This window comes from Geotrypetes seraphini, chromosome 14 (assembly GCF_902459505.1).
Source record: "Geotrypetes seraphini chromosome 14, aGeoSer1.1, whole genome shotgun sequence".
NCBI lineage: Eukaryota > Metazoa > Chordata > Amphibia > Gymnophiona > Dermophiidae > Geotrypetes > Geotrypetes seraphini.
The window spans coordinates 50,070,327-50,085,554 of NC_047097.1; positions in this window are offsets into that span (position 1 = coordinate 50,070,327).

A 15,228-nucleotide genomic window follows, 5' to 3' on the forward strand; every position below is an offset into this window, starting at 1 on the left:
CTCCTTCATTATTTTCTATAGTCTTGTACATAGGCCAGAGGTTCACAGTCTCATGTACATCTCAGTTCATATATTAGACAGCAGGAGACTGAGGATTGGGTGCTGGCCAGGACTGAGGAGCTCTAGCAGAACTGTTAACGGTCATGGCACTAAGCTTATATGAGAGGATAGTGGTGTTGCAGATTAGGTGGATCTGAAGTTTGGGTTTCCAGAGCCTCTGGAACTGAAATAGCAGAGAACACTGCGCACCAGGACTGAAGGAGCAGACCAATATTTTCTGATGTCCCTTGAAGAGCTTGCACTCTGCCCCAAAACACTGGTTTCTTCTGCATCTACGAAGCCGAATGCTCATGAACTCTACTTAATACACAGAGGCAGGGTGTCGTTTCTCTTTTGATTAAGGATGTTGAATGTTTGCTCTGTCTGTAATTACAAAGTACAGACTGGTGGTGAATCTGTAGAATCCCCCGAGGAAAACCCCAGGAGCAGCAGACAACAAATAGGATGTTACTGAGCAACCTGTGACTGCGGCGATGGCCAAGAATCTGCAGAACATTCAAGAGGAGAAGCCACATAAACAGTTGGAAAAGACTGAATAATAACGCTTGTTTGAGTAACTCTAATAATGTTGATTTAAACCTTAATTTCATGTTTATTTAGAAACATTAAAATTGTTTAAATATAAGTTTTGTTTACATAATCTTAAACCCTGGGTACATACTGTTCAATTTAAATCATGCTTTAGGCATTAGCATGTCTACTGCTTCATCATTTTACAAAGAGGCTTGGACTTGATTGGAATTACAGGTAACGTTTGGAAATGGCCTCAGAGCTTTTTGAAAAATAGATCTTATCAAGTATATAGTGAGGGCAAATATTCATTCTCATGGAGTAATCCATGTGGAGTACCGCAAGGTTCACCAATATTGCCCACATCCGTCCTTTGGGAAGTCTACTGCATAGTTTGAAAGTAAAATTTTATATCTATGCAGATGATATCACCTACTGATTCCAAAGACATCATGTGCAGTAGATCTAAAAAATCAGATTTCATTTCTTCTAGCTCAAATAGAACAATGGACCATTAAGTCCAAATTCAAACTTAATCCTGAAAAAAATAAGGGCTCCTTTTACTAAGGTGCGCTAGCGTTTTTAGTGCACGCTGCCCCCCCACGCTACACGTAAAAACTAACGCCAGCTCAATGGTGGCGTTAGCATCTAGCGCGCGCTAAAACCGCTAGCGCTGCTTAGTAAAAGGAGCCCTAAGTTTTTTCTCGTTAGTCCTACCGATAAAATCAATGATAGGGCACTTCAACTTGATGGCCAGAATTTCACGATAGCTATCTCCATTAAAATCTTGGAAGCAACGTTAGATTGTTATCTTACCTAAAAGCGGTGTATCTCAAACAGTGTGCCGAGGCACGCTAGTGTGCCTCCTGAGATTCCAAGTGTGCCGCGGCACACTGAGGAGGAACAGAGGCACCTGCCAGCTGACTTCCCTACGCAGTACAGCGCCAGTGCTGCCCGATTCACCGAAGGCCTACATTTTCCCCCCTGGCTTCCCAGTCTCACCTTTAAAGCTAATTACAGCAACCTGCAGAGGATCGCTGGTAGGTAAAATGATTCTATTTTCAATATAGTGATTGAAATGTGTCAGTTTTGAGAATTTATATCTGCTGTGTATATGAAAAATGAATGGAAAATTTGCATTACAGTTAGTAAAGGAGATGGGATCTGAGGCAGAGCTTGGGTGGGCCTAGGGAGGTCTGTGGTTGGGGTACTCAGTAATTTGTTAGACTTAGGGGGTACTTAGCTTGAAGTAGTTGAGAAACACTGCTGTAGGCAATCAGTTGACGCCAGTGCCTTCCTCCTTCTCTCCAGCCCTCTTCCCTGCTGGCACCCCCTACTGGTGTCTCAGGGCCCATCTGGAGGGCCTCTGCCCATGCGCGGATGTCACGAATATGCGTGATGTCATCACGGCAATGTTCGCGCACTTCTGGGTGCCTCAAGCCGGGGCCACTACCTTTTCTATGCCCCGGCTCGAGTAAGTTTGAGAGACACTGCCTTAGAGGATCATATGAATTTAATGATTAAAAAATGTTTCTTTGTCCTTTGGAAATTCCAAACTATTAAAAAATATTTTGACACAACATCTTTTAGGCTACTAATACAATCTTCCATCCTGTCTGCTCTTGACTACATAATTTACTTGGGATCCCATAAAAAAAATTTCCCAAAGATTAAGAATTATACAAAACAGGTGTTCCGACAGAGGTCATTCTGGTCGCCCTTCAACATCATGCACACAAGAGCACATTGTCAGGGTAAATGCCTTGATTAGAGGGGACCAACGGATAATGGTGTCTCAATTGGTTGCAAATTTGGATATCAGCTATGAATCTGCATTTGCCATAATGCATGATAACTTGGGATACAGGAAAGTCTGCGCACGATGGGTTCCCAAATAGCTTACTGATCTGCACAAGCAACAGTGTGTGGGGGTTGCAACTCAGTTCCTGAAACAGTATGGGTGAATCACTGCGACCCATAGAGCAAAAGACAAAGCATGATGAAGTAAAGGAAGCAGTGCCCAGCTGGCTTTGGGAACAACCGAAAAACTTCCCTGCAGGAATGCAGAAGCTAGTTGAATGATACAACACATGTGTCATTTTACATGGGCACTATGTGGAAAAGTGATATGTTCAATTGCTCACAATTACTTCTATTAAAGCTGTTAAATGTATTTTGCCTTTACTTTTTGATTTACCCTCGTATTATTAGTAGTGAAACTCCGAGTTCTCCAAATTCTTGATAGGGAGAAGCACCTTAGACCAGTGGTTCCCAACCCTGTCCTGGAGGACCACCAGGTCAATCGGGTTTTCAGGATATCCCTAATGAATATGTATGGAGCAGATTTGCATGCCTGCCACTTCCATTATATGCAAATCTCTCTCATGCATATTCATTAGGGCTAACCTGAAAACCTGATTGGTCTGGTGGTCCTCCAGGACAGGTTTGGGAACCACTGCCTTAGACCATCACAGCTGGTCACATGCTTAGAATACATTTTGGAATGGCATCTTAGAAAAGATATGCAGATACAAAAACTTAGACTGTGAACACATTAGGGACAGAGAAAGTATCTACTTACAATATATGTAGACTGTTTTGGTTGTACCACAGAGAGGCAGTATATCAAATCCATGACACTTTACTCTTTAACCCTTTATTAAAAATATCCACGTTATGATTTGTGAAATTCCCATACTATTGCACTGGAGGCTGTGCCAAACATTAACACATCCTTGTTGAGAGGAACCATCCATTTTAGAAATCTGGATGTGGGGAAAAATGTACTTCCCCCCTCCATATAAACATTGGAGAGCAGCTTTCAAAAATAACTCCAAGGATACCGATCATAGTATTTGTGGTCATTCCCCACCACAAAGGAAAGTACCTCCTCTTGAGCCCTCAACCCCAACATCAGTGCCCATTATATAGACGAGTCCCCATCCCATTGTTACAGCAAACACCACGGTGGCTGTCGAAAGCTTCTCATATGTGAGTATGAGATTGACACTTAGGAACCTCCCCCTCTCATCCCTTCTTGAGGCCCAAGGCCTACATAAAAGGTCCTTTAGCTCCAAATCTTCCACTCTTCACTTTCCCCCAGACTCAATTCCCAGGGGATCATGGTGGCTAGTGGGTTGGGACCAATGCTCACTCATTTCCGCATTGTGTCCTAATTTGTGGATACGGCAGGGGTTCAGGAGGGATTAAAGGGTTTTGGTTTCTGTTGGGTTCATTAGGGTGTGGGCTTCTATTTCTATAAAGTTTTATCTTGACTTCAGGATGTTATCAATTATATTGTATGTTCTGTCACATTTCAATAAAATTCAAGTTACAAAAAAAACTCAAAATGGCCACGGAGACCTCTTGTGGGCCTTGGGTCCTTAGGAGAGTGAATGTTTGGTAGAGACTCCAACATGTCAGGCTTGTGCCCATTCGTGGGGCCTCTAGGGCTCTGGCAGCCATTGTGATGTGTGCTGTGGGGGTGGGAGGCTCACTTATGCAATCAGCATTGTTCTTGGACCAGGGAGGCTTACCTATGCAATTGGGCACTGCTAATGTGGTGAGGGGCTGCCTATGCAATAAGGGAAGGTTGGAAAAGCTGGCATTGGGGTTGAGACATGATTAGGGTGGCTGATATTGTGGCTACCAGTCAACTATGAGCATGACTAAATACCAATGTCCAGGTTTCCCACTGCAAATTTGGACTTCATATGTGAAACAGGAAAACACATCTGTATGGTTATCTCTTCCTGCCCTCTCTAAGCTCTCTTGCTATGTAGATGTACTCTGCTTCCTCATGTCTGAATAGCCCCTGTACTGAAATAGCTTTTAAATATCTGAAGCAGCAGAGAACTTCAAGAATTTTGTCACCTAAACTAGTGATAATGTCTGTTTTTGAGAAAAAATGCCTGGCACATATTAGATCGATCATTTAAGCTCCTGAAGAAGCATAGTTTGTGAAACGGGGAAGCTCCGTAGAGTGACAAGGGTCTGTATTCATGTGAGCTTTTGCCGATGTGTCACAGCTTTCCAGTTTTCTCAGCATTGTCCAGCTATGTGAACATTGGTACTGGATTTATAAAAATTAACAAAAAATTCATTTAAAAGCTTTGGAGGTTTTTCTGACCAATGATAGCTCTGAAGTAGGAACTGGGCAGGAAGTTTTCCTAACTCCCAAATTTTTGGAGCAACTGAGGTCTTTCCCTCCTTTTCTATACATATTTTCCATAATTTAATATTTGACAGGAATAACCAGCCTTTTTCTTAGATTGGCTTATCATTTTTGATTCTTTTTTTGACTAGTATTGCATATTTTAAATATCTGGGCCTCTGCAAACATTTAAATGCCTGACAATTAGACATGGGATGTTCTGAGGGTATAATGAGATTATGCAAAGATCGTATGTCTTTCAAGAAATTGTTAAAAACTCAATTGTTTGTGGATGTCTTTAACTCTGGTTATTATTTGTTTTAGATTTAAACAATTCTGTATTAAGGAAATTTTGTGTGGAAGATTGACTTATTTGTTTACTGCATTTTATAATGTTTGTTTATGTTTGAAATTGTGGATGTATATATATATATATATGTATATATATCTATATATCTAATATAATAAAACGCTAGGCCGCTCATGCGCAGTTCCATCGCGTGCATCCGTTTTCCGTGAGATGTACCGCATTTCTAGATGCGCCCGAAACACTCTCTCTCCTCCCCCGAGACGGATGTCGGACACGGCGGCTGTCGGCCCGTACTGTTTTTTGATCTGCCCTGCTCCTTGCCTGAAGTCCTCTCTCCTCCCCCGAGGCTGATGTCGGACGCGGCGGCTGTCTCCCCCGAGGTGGATGATCTTATGGGAATCAATGTTCTTCGCTCTGCCCTGCTTCTTGCCTTACTATATTTTTAAGTTGAAAGACCAGGCAGCGGCTCCTCTCAGGATCCCCACCTGCGTTGGAAGTCCAATGCAGTCGGGGATCTTGAGAGGAGCCGCTGCCGCCGTGTCTTTCAACTTAAAAATATACTAAGGCAAGGAGCAGGGCAGAACGATCTTCAAAATGGCGGCAAATCGATCTCCGTTCCTCCGGTGGGGGGGGGGGTCTGGGAGGAGAGGGATCGCAGGCCACTCAGCGCCCCCACCGAGGAGCCCAGGCAACTTTCCTGCTGCCAGGGACCCGAGTCATTTGCTGCCTCCCCTCTTCCCTTACCGCGGGCCCGACTGGCGATTTAAGCAGCGTGTCCAGCAGTCTTCACACGCTGCTTCGGGCCCTTCTACTGCCCTGATTTGCTCCGGACGTGCCAGAGTAAATCAGGGCAGTAGTAGGACCCAAAGCAGCGTGTGAAGACTGCTGGACACGCTGCTTGAATCGCCATGTGTAGTCGGGCCCGCGGGAAGGGAAGGGAAGGGAAGGGGGGGGCGGCGGCAAAGGACTCGGACCCGCGTTTGTAGTCGCGACTGTTGGAAGGGAAAGAGGGTAGAGGAAATGCTAATGCAGGCACAGGGAACTGGTGTGGGGGAAGGGAATGCAGCTTTGCACAGACAGACAGAGGGAGGAAGGAAGACAGAAAGACAAGAAGAAAGACACAGGCAGGTGCACAGGGAACTTGTGTGGGGGGAGGGAATGCTGCTTTGGACAGACAAACAGAGGGAGGAAGGGACACAGAAAGACAAGAAGAAAGACACAGGGGCAGGTGCACAGGGAACTGGTGTGGGGGGAGGAAATGTTGCTTTGGACAGACAGACGGAGGAAGGGACACAGAAAGACAAGAAGAAAGACACAGGGGCAGGTGCGGGACAGCGGGAGTTGCATCAGGAGGGGTGCGGGATGCAGCAGAGGGAACTTTTCTAATGGGTGCAACTGGGCGGCTGTCGGGAGCCTCTGATCACGGGCAGAGCAAGGTAAGTGTATCATAAGGATAAGAAGGAGGAGGGGGGGAGAAAAAGGAAGGGACGCCTACTGCTGGACAGGGTGAGAAGGAAAGAGGTGCTGATGGACGGGGGGGGGGTGAAGAAAAAGGAACGGAGGCCTAATGTTGGACAGGGGGAGAAGGAAGGTGCTGCTGGACAGGGGGGAGGTAAAACAAAGGGAGAAGGGCTGCTGCTGCATAAGGAGACCTGTGAAGGGGTGGTGGTGGACACAGGGGAGGTAAAAGGAAGGGAGAATGGACAGGGGGAGCAGGCAAGGGGTGGTGATGGACAGCCAAGGAAAAAGAAAGACAGAAAGAAAGAAAGCGGCTAAGGAGAGAGAGAGAGAGAGAGAGAGAGAGAGAGAAAGAAATAAAGAGAGACACACACACATATATTCTAGCACCCGTTAATGTAACGGGCTATAAGACTAGTATCTATCTATCTATCTATCTATCTATCTATCTATCTATCTATCTATCTATCTATCTATCTATCTATCTATCTATCTATCTATCTATCTATCTTTCTTTTACCTAGGTTGGGTGTAACACCTTTTTGTACTAACCTCTTTGCACTATCCTTCTATTTTGGATAGCAAGTATGGACAATGTTCTGCTATATGCTTGAATAAGAAAGGTATGTCCTGCCTTTAATTGAGGGAACGATCGCCCCCTCCCCCGTCTTGAATGTATGTGTGTGGGTGACGTCATCAGAGTAAAACTGGAAGAGAGAAGACTTAAAAGGGAAGGCTGAGCTCGACAGCCATTTTATGCAGAGCTGTGAGCAGTAAGGAGTGCTTGGGTCAAGTAAGTTTCTATTTCGAGAATATGGAATATGAAAGAGCACTACTAAGTTGGTTATGACGTAGTTTTTTCTTTATGCAGAGCTGTGAACAATAAGGAGTGCTGGGGTCAAATATGATCCATTAATTCCTAAAGCAGCCGTTTGGCGAAACCCTGGCCAACTTCGGAAGGACTGCGTCTTAAGAACATAAGAACATAAGCAGTGCCTCTGCCGGGTCAGACCACAGGTCCATCCCGCCCAGCAGTCCGCTCCCGCGGCGGCCCAAACAGGTCACGACCTGTCTGTATCACCAGAGGGGGCTCCCTTGCCACCTTGGTTTCTCATTTAAGTCCTGTCTTCCTATCGAAGTCCTAACCCTCCGGTCTTGCACATGCACGACCTGGTTTGGTTTCTATACTCATTACCTGATTAGCTTTCTATACTTGTGTTACATCCCAGCTCCTCCCTCAGTATCCCGTGATCCCTTTATCCTTCAGGAATCCGTCCAATCCCTGTTTGAATCCCTGTACCGTACTCTGCCTGATCACTTCCTCCCGTAGCGCATTCCAAGTGTCCACGACCCTTTGGGTGAAAAAAAACTTCCTTGCGTTTGTTTTGAACCTAGTTACTTGTACCAGACTACAAGGACCCAAGTCTGAGAAGCTTCCCCCTGATGGGTTTCTAAGCCTTTTTTTCTCCAGCATCATAGTGCCAGGGTTTTGTTATCCTCGTGTTGTGCCTTATGGTGTGGCGCAAATTTGAATGATTAAAGCAGTGGATAAGTGTATTGTTTTGGAACCCCACTATTTACCCTTCTCCTTTGAGAATATTGACCATTTAAGCCTACTCTGTTTTCTGTCTTTCAACCAGTTCTTAATCCCTATCCCATGACTTTCTAATTTCCTCAGAAGTCTTTCATGAGGTACTTTGTCAAATGCCTTTTGATGATCCAAATACACAATATCAACGTGTTCATTCACCCCTTCAAAGAAATGCAGTAGATTGATGAGGCAACATTTCCCTTGACTAAACCCATGTTGACTTTCTCTCATTAATCCTTGCTTATCTTCTGATAACTGGTCAAGGTTTTACCATACATTTATTTCTATTAGCTTTTGCCATCTGTGGTCCTACTCCTGACCCTTCATCTGTGAACAGAGAATAGAAATACTGTATTTGTTCAGCAATTCCAAATGATCCTTGTCAGCTTCTTCATATTCCTCTCCTTCATCCTTAAGCCTTAGAATGCTACTTTTCACCCTTTCTACTATCATGAACATATCTAAAACAAGTCATTTTACTGTACTGGTTATTTAAAAAAAAAAAATTTCTTCCATTTAGATCTTTATTCTCTTGCCTACATAACCAGCTTCTCTTAGCTTTTTTCAGATATTGTTGCTTGTAGAAACAGAGAAAAATGAAAACAGATAACGACCATATGGCCCTGGGGGTGAGGTTGGTTGGAGAGGGGGGGGGCGTCAGATGTGCAGGAATATTCTTTGAGCTATTGTGACATATTCATCAATAAAGTGACTTTTTGAACTATACACCCTTGGCTGAATCTCTGACATCTTGTCCTCACGACTCTTTGTTGTGTGTTCTTGTCTCGTCTTTGAGGCCAGTCCTTGGCTTCTGATTCTGTGATGACGTGACTTGCCATTTCTTGTTCTTGATCCTGTTGTTGCTCGCTGCTTGCTGTACAACTTGTATATGTTGTTATGTGATACTTCATTATCATCGATAAAATTGTTTAACCATTAAAAAAAAGACCATATGGCCTATCTAGTTAGCCTGTTCATGCCATTTATTATCTTTTGTCTTCCTTTTTCTGTGATCTGTTATAGGGTGTCAGGTCAAAAGCGCGCCAGGACAAAGGCGCGCCCAGACAATTGAGCGCAGCGCGCGCCGCCGCGCCGCTCTAAATTACTGTTTTTAGTGCTCTGACGGGGGGTGTGTGGGGGGAACCCCCCCACTTTACTTAATAGACATTGCGCCGCATTGTGGGGGCATTGTGGGGGGTGTGGGAGGGTTGTAGCCCCCCACATTTTACTGAAAACTTCACTTTTTCCCTGTTTTTAGGGAAAAAGTTCAGTTTACAGTAAAATGTGGAGGGTTACAACCCCCCAAACCCCCATAAGGCCGGCGCGATGTCTATTAAGTAAACTGGGGGGGTTCCCCAACAAAAACCCCCGTCGGAGCCCCTAAAAACTGTAATTTAGAGTGGTGCGGCGGCGCACGCTGCGCTCAATTGTCGGCACGCGCTTTTGTCTTTCGCGCCGTTGTCTATGAACCCTCTTATAGTTTATGAAGGGTAAAGTGTAAAGGGCAGTGGTCTAGATATACCACCTTTGTGTAGTTTACATATGTATTATATACAGGTACTTTCCAACTTCTTTTTCATTGCCTTTTCAACTACTTCTAGTTAAATAGACTTAAATTGTATAGATTCATTGGCAGCTGGGGAACATATAACTCCACTATCTGTAGATTTATGATGGTGATACGGAGAGTGTCAGGTTGAGAAGCCATGTAGTAAAGAGACAGAGGTTAAGCAGAGTGAGGGCAAACTGGCAATCAGTAATATTCAGTCTGGAAGTTTCCAGGATCATAGGTATTACATAGACACAGAGGGGAAGGGGTAAAACGCGGACCTGACGGACCTCGCGGATCTAAACCCGAACGGCCTTAAAAATCTGAGGTCTGTGTCGGTCCGTGTCCGTGGCGCTTGTAGTTTCTGTCGCTGACAGACCTTGATGAGATTTTAGCGCTGACGGATCCGTCTCAGCATAGGGAGGGAAAAGTGTTAGGATCCCGTCAGCGCTAAAATCTCTTCGAGGTCCGTCAGAGCCAGAGACTAGTGCTGGAGCGGCAGAGCAGAAGCCAAGAGAGCGGGGACATAAGTTTTGGACGTGCGTTATGGAAAAGAAGTCTCCAAACTCCAGCGCTAGTCTCTGGCTCTGACAGACCTCGAAGAGATTTTAGCGCTGATGGATCCTAACACTTTTCCCTCCCTATGCTGAGACGGATCCGTCAGCGCTCAAATCTCATCAAGGTCTGTCAGCGACAGAAACTACAAGCGCCACGGACACGGACCGACACGGACCACAGATTTTTAAGGCCATACGAGTTTAGATCCGTGAGGTCCGTCAGGTCCGTGAAGTCCGCGTTTTACCCCTTCCCGACACAGAGCAAAATAAAGGCAGATAAAAACCATCTGGCCCATCCATGCCATCTACTATCCCTTCCTCTCCCTTAGAGATCCGATGTACTTATCCCAGGCTTTCTTGAACCCAGATACATTTTTCGTCTTCACCACCTTTGCCAAAAGGCCGCTCCAACACATTCACTACCCTAATCAGATAATCTCTGCATCTAGTTTGGGCCTGTCAAATAGCAAACCTAAACTATATATATAGCAGCAGTGGCGCTGACCATATTACACCTATATTTAGTATCACAGATTATACTTATAGAGGTGCTGAATATATTTCATAATCTAAATGCTGCCTGCTGCTCTTAAAGGTTTACCACAGAGAATTTCAAACTACACCTGTTAGAAGCCCAGGAACAGGGTCTTGCCATCAATTCCATGGAAACTGCTGGATTTTTCCACTGCTTTCTGCAGAAGGAATGTGTAATAAATCAAAGATGGAATTATACAGATTAGAATGTTCCATGTTCTATTTAATGAATTTTTATTTCTTTTAGTTTTCAGCAAACAAAACAGCTCATTTCATTACCAAGGGATTAATCTGATTGTGCCAGGGGTGTTCTTGACTGATTTCTATACTTAGCAGACTTTGAAATGGTATAAATTGGAGAATGTTAAGGGGAGAGGAGAAGCCAAGGAAGTATAATTGTCTACAATGATTATTAATATAAAAAAATAGAATAATAAATGTAACTGATGGAACAACAGATCAAGTAGAAACTATTATTAGCCATGTAGTCTTAGCACAAAGAAACAAATCTACTTTTTGAGTTCCTACCAGATACTCTTGACTTCCTGTAGATTAATCGTCGTAAGACAGATGATGCTGACTCTCCAGGGAAAATCTTATGCTCTTATGACTTATAAAAATGAATTAATCAACTAATGCAACTGAGCTTCATGCTATCTTACATCAGTTCCAGGGGATATTGTGTTCCCAGATGGGACATATAATTTTACCATCTGTGAGGATGCCAGTATGTCATTGGAAGACTACAATCCTTAAACATTTGAAATTTTTAGGCAGTCTTGCAAACCTCAATCTTTTCCTTCTAGAATGTTCTTATTTTTCTACTCTTCTTTTGGTTTATTTTTGCAAGAAATAGTCATATAAATAAGGGTCTTGTCTCAGATTGCTTGCAGTAAAAGTGCAAGAAGAGTCCAAGGACCAAGAAGAGCCGGCTTTTATATCTATCTACAGAAGGCTTAATATGCAATATTGTACCACAAATTAAGTCTTCGTAAGTTAACGGGATTATGACCGGAATAGCCATCCAGATGATTACACGTAACTGGAAGAGTTACAACAGACTGAATTACACATTTTGGTGGGCAAATATTTGTTCCACGTATAAATATGAGAGAATGAATGCGGAGGGTTTGGGGCTTAGTATGATATTCAATAAGGTGTGGAGCCCATTGACTGCATATGTTGAATTGCAATGAATGTCAGGTATCTCCCTTTTTACAGATTCCTTACACGGGTTTTCTAAAGATATTTATCTATAATATTACAATAATATATGCATGTGCAGTGTAATTGTTATGTGAGGAAGGGAGGGAGAAAAAGATCGGTAATGTATTAATTTTGTGTATTTTAAACTAAACTAAACTAAACTAAACCTTAAGTTTATATACCGCATCCTCTTCACGGAAGTGGAGCTCGGCACGGTTTACAAGAACTTAAAATATAAGAAGAGAAAGGTATATATATAGAATGGAAGAGTAAGGGGGAAAATAGAATTACATGTTAGAGAAGTGCCAAGTTTTCAGTTGCTTGCGGAATAATGCGTTATGTATAATGCTCATGTTTAATATAGTTGTATTGCACTGTCAAAATTTGAAAATCAATAAAGAATTAAACAAACAAAAAAAAAAAGAAGAGTCCAGGGAGTTATGGATTAAGAACTGGTTGAAGGACAGAAAACAGAGAGTAGGTTTAAATGGTCAACATTCTCTTTGGAGAGGGGTAAATAGTGGGGGTTTCCTAGGGCTCTGTGCTGGGACCACTGCTTTTTAACATATTTATCAATGATCTAGAGATGGGAATAGCTAGTGAGATCATTAAATTTGCTGATGACTCAAAGTTGTCAAATTGCGAGAGGACCTTATGAGACTGGAAGAGTGGGCGTCAAAACGGCAAATGACGTTTAATGTGAGCAACTGCAAAGTGATGCATGTGGGAAAGAGGAACCCGAACTATAGCTTTGTGATGCTGAGTTCTATGTTAGGAGCCATTGCCCAGGAGTTGAAACCCTCAGTTCAATGCGCAGCGGTGGTTAAGAAAGCAAATAGAATGTTAGGAATTATCAGGAAAGGAATGGAAAACAAAGATGAAAATGTTATCATGTCCTTGTATTGCTCTGTGGTAGATGCCTAACTTAACTTTGGTTAGTGGATGAACTTTACTATTTTAAAGATTGAGGATTACCTTCTGAATTTTAATAAAGCCTACATCAGTAAACATCGGACTCCACATTTTCTTTTGTTTTGGACACCTACTCTTCTGTAGATTCAAAAGGTCACTTTTTGGGTTGCAACCGCTTAGGTGTAAGCAGGCTAAAAGAATTTTTAAATAAATGAAATAAGTAAATATATCAGTAGGTGCCATATAGGTATCTACACCAAGGCGCCTACCCATGCCTACCTGCACCTACCCAAAAAGTAGGTATGGTTAGAGGCGGAATTTGAGTGTGGATTTCCTTAGGCTTTGGTAAATTAGACCAAGAAAACCCTGACCTAACTTACCAGTGCCTAATATTATGATGCCTACCGGTGTTTAAGATGAGTTAGGTACCGCTAGGCGCAATTCTACAAATGGCATCTAGTGATTGACAACCCTGCCTAGCAGCTAGGTACCATTTATAGAATCAGGCCCGATCCAAAATGGCAGACCTTCCCCTTCTCAGTGCATCATGTAATGCATGGGGAGGGGCCTAAGGCCCTGATTGGCTCAGATGCATAAGGCCCCACCCCTTAGGAGAGGAGTCAGGGATTTGGGGGGGGGCAGTGGCAGGTGGGAGTGGGCATCCCTACTGCCAATCTTGGGGGGGTTCTGTGTTGGGAGAATGGTGGCAGGAAGGAGTGGGCATCCCTCTTGCCAATCTTGGGGGGGGGGGGCAGTGGCAGGATGGAGTGGACAGCCCTCCTGCCAATTATGGGGAGGCACCCATGTTGATGGGCAGCAGCAGAAGGGAGTGGGTATCCCTCCTGTTGATCTTGGAGGGGGGGAGGGGGGCACATTCATTTAGGCCAAGAAAATCCTGGCATAATTGGAGCGTGATTAAGGTTTTAAGACTGCTTGGTGCCTAAGACCACTTAGGCATTGCTAGGCGCAGTTCTAAAAACAGCGCTTATTGGATGATTGACAATTGTGCTCAACCACAACTACAAGTTAGGCACCATTTATAGAATCTGGGCCTAAGCGGCATTAATTACTGTTTATGCATGTATCCGCTCAGTGCTTATATTCTATACCTGTGCACCTAATTCATCTTGCACACATCTCCAAAAAAGCCATGGCCAAGGGCGGGGCATGAGTAGGGCATAGGCTTTCCCAGGATCTAGGCGCAAAATTATAGAACGCAGTAGTTAGGCGCAGGCATTTACACCAGCTTTTGGCAGGCGTAAATGCTCATGCCTATAGTTAGGTGCAAAAATGGCTTGAGGAAGGAGGGGGAGAAGAAGACCTGTGCAGATATATACAGGTGAAGATAGGTAAGCCCTCCATGATATATTTTATAGAATATATTTCCTTCTGATATCACGGGGGTAATACTAGTAAAAACTAGGAAAAGTCAGAAATTAGTTTAGTCAAAAATGTGAACTGACTTTGCTGTTACAATAGTAACCTATCTATGGTGTGATCAAGATTTTTTCCAGGTTACTCAGAGGCATGAAACTCTACAAGGAAGGGATATACCCTCCCAGGAATGGAACAGAGTTCACTTTCCAATCATTGTAACTGTTTCAATAAAGATCACACTTGATTTTGAATATATTTTATAGACCTGAAAGTAGGCCTAAAAAAGACACCCTGAATAAAACTGTCAGCTTTTACACAATCTATTCTTGCTGAGATAAGCAAGTCAAGAGAAGTGTAATAATGAGATAGCAAGTCAAGTGAAACTTATCCTACCACCTAGAAGCTAACATGACCATCTGTTGAGGTCTCATAAAAATAAGGAAGCGAATATAACAAGGATTAGCACATACCATTAACTAAGAATATAAAATTAACTGTTATACAAGAAAGCCCTGGAATAGGCGGACTCTTACTGGACCCTTTGTTCAAAATTGATGACTTTGATATATTAAAATGACATTAGACGGGAAATAGATAGCATTTTCAGTAAACAGGGCATGATACACAGTATGACTCAAAAATAAGTAAAAATATTGACCAATTAATAAACTGATAAGTGTAATGACGTTTATAAGTAACCAATAGAAACTAAAAATGTAATATACACCAACGTGGCCTTAGGCTATCAAAAATGTATATAAGATAACCTTTTGCTGATGTAGCTAGAACAGACCTGAGGTCCCATCAAGCTGGCTTGATGATGTACCTATCTATGCTCTGTTACTCTATATGCTGAAAGGTTTATTCTTGTAAGCTGTAACTGATTTATTAATCTATATATATAAAACCGGAGGTATGTATGTGTGTATGTATGTGTGTGTGTATGTGTGTATGTGCCGCGATCACGCAAAAACGGCTTGACCGATTTGAACGAAACTTGGTATGCAGATC